Source organism: Choloepus didactylus, chromosome 2 (genome assembly GCF_015220235.1).
Source record: "Choloepus didactylus isolate mChoDid1 chromosome 2, mChoDid1.pri, whole genome shotgun sequence".
Lineage (NCBI taxonomy): Eukaryota > Metazoa > Chordata > Mammalia > Pilosa > Megalonychidae > Choloepus > Choloepus didactylus.
In genome coordinates this window covers 121,484,825-121,486,853 of record NC_051308.1, presented here as the reverse complement: position 1 = coordinate 121,486,853, position 2,029 = coordinate 121,484,825, and the positions used below count along the sequence as shown (strand labels likewise).

Here is a 2,029-nt window from a genome sequence, read left to right as displayed (position 1 = left end):
TGCTTTGTGCCACCTCCAGGTCTGGCATATAAAAATCTTGCACACAGCTTTCCATCCGGTCCCTGTCCATGCGGTGCAGCAGGTCAGTAGGTGGGAAGTGGTGACTGGCTGAAGGAGCTAGTTCTGTTGCTACTGCGGGCTAAGCGGGAAAGACACCACACATTGCAGTCAGGACTATCACCGGAGCTTGAGGACACTTCTCTGTCATCACAGTTAGTTTTACATGTGGCATTCAAAAAAGATGAGGCTGAGAACACAGACAGCTTCTCAGCAATCAAATCAAATCCAAATACAAGGTACTGCCAGAGCAAAGAGTAAATACTCAAGAGGTGGATGACAGCCAGCTTCAGGAGGAGGAAAACCACCAAAAAATGAAACTGGCTTTTCTTCTTCAATTAAAGAAATCATTAAAGGAAGCACACCCAAGGAAGAGAGAGAAAATCCTTCAAAGTGGAGTAGAATTGAACATGATACAGATGATAATTTGATCACATCAATGCCAAGAAACATGAGAAAAGCCTAACAAACCAATATCTGGAATAAGACAGAAAAGTCAAGTAAATGGAGAAGCTGGTAATTTTGAAATGACAAATCAATACGCAAAACAAAATGGAAAATTAGAAGATAATTCTTCCTCTGGCAATGCTCCAAGGACTACCTTGTTGGGGACCATATTTTCTCCTGTGTTCAACTTTTTTTCACCGGCAAATAAAAATGGAACATCAGGATCAGATTCCCCAGGACAGGCTGTGGAAGCTGAAGAGATAGTAACATAACTTGATATGAAACAGGTGGATGAGATCACTACCAGTACTACATCAACTACTGGAGCACCTTACTCAAATCAAGCAGTTCATGTGAAGCCATCAATAAATAATGGTTTAGAAGAAGCAGAGGAACAGTTATAGTGATATCCCATCCCTTACAGCACCAGTAACTCCAGATAGTGGTTATTCATCAGCCCATGCAGAGGCCACCTATGAAGAAGACTGGGAAGTATTTGACCCCTATTATTTCATCAAGCATGTTCCACAACTGAGAGAACAACAACTAAATAGGAAAACTGCTTTTCCATTGAAAACAAGAAGCACATCAGAATTCTCCCTAGTTTTACATCTGGGTAAAACATTAGTGCACTGTAGTCTCAATGAGCTAGAAGATGCAGCACTTACTTTTCCAGTCCTTTTCCATGATGTCATTTATCAGGTTTATGTGAGATTAAGACCATTCTTCAGGGAATTCCTGGAACGAATGTCTCAAATGTATGGGATCATTCTTTTTACTGCTTCTAAGAAGGTGTATGCAGACAAGTTACTGAACATACTAGACCCTAAAAAGCAACTGGTCAGGCACTGGCTTTTCCGTGAACATTGTGTTTGTGTACAAGGAAACTATATAAAAGACAAATATCCTTGGAAGAGATTTTTCAAAAACTATAATTGATAACTCACCATTCTAATGGAATCCCTATAGAAAGCTGTCTTATGGATAAAAATGACAATGAACTCCTGAAATTAATTCCATTTCTGGAGAAGCTTGTAGAACTGAATGAAGATGTCCAACCTCACATCAGAGACAGATTTCACTTGCATGATTTGCTGCTCCCAGATTAAATACAAAGACTTGTCAAATCATTGAAGGGGGAAAGAATGCAGGACCCTTTGGACTAAGACAAAAACATTGCCATTACTGTTGAAATTTTGCATTTTTGTACACCACCTTGCTTTTCTTATCTTTGGTGCACAGTAATAATCAAGGATTACAGAAAGAGACATTATCTCAGATTGAATACATACAGTAGGTAGGCTAAAACAGAAGAGTCTTTGGAACTAGTGAAACTCCAGTGGAAATTTTTTTATATACAGGACATCCGCAGTTTATAAAGAATTCTGTTTCTACCACCAGCAGTTTGACCTGTAGTCACACAGGAATTCATGGTAATAACAGAGATGAAAATGGACTTTTATCTTCTCTCTGTTTGGTGTCCTAAGTGGGTTTGCAGCCACTTTTCTGTTACTTTAAGATTCTC

General features: G+C 39.3%; 1 pseudogene; it reads left to right on the top strand.

Annotated features, from left to right (window-relative positions):
* Positions 1–241: 241 nt before the first annotated feature.
* LOC119517948 lies at positions 242–1,613 on the top strand (annotated as a pseudogene).
* The last annotated feature ends 416 nt before the right edge of the window (positions 1,614–2,029 follow it).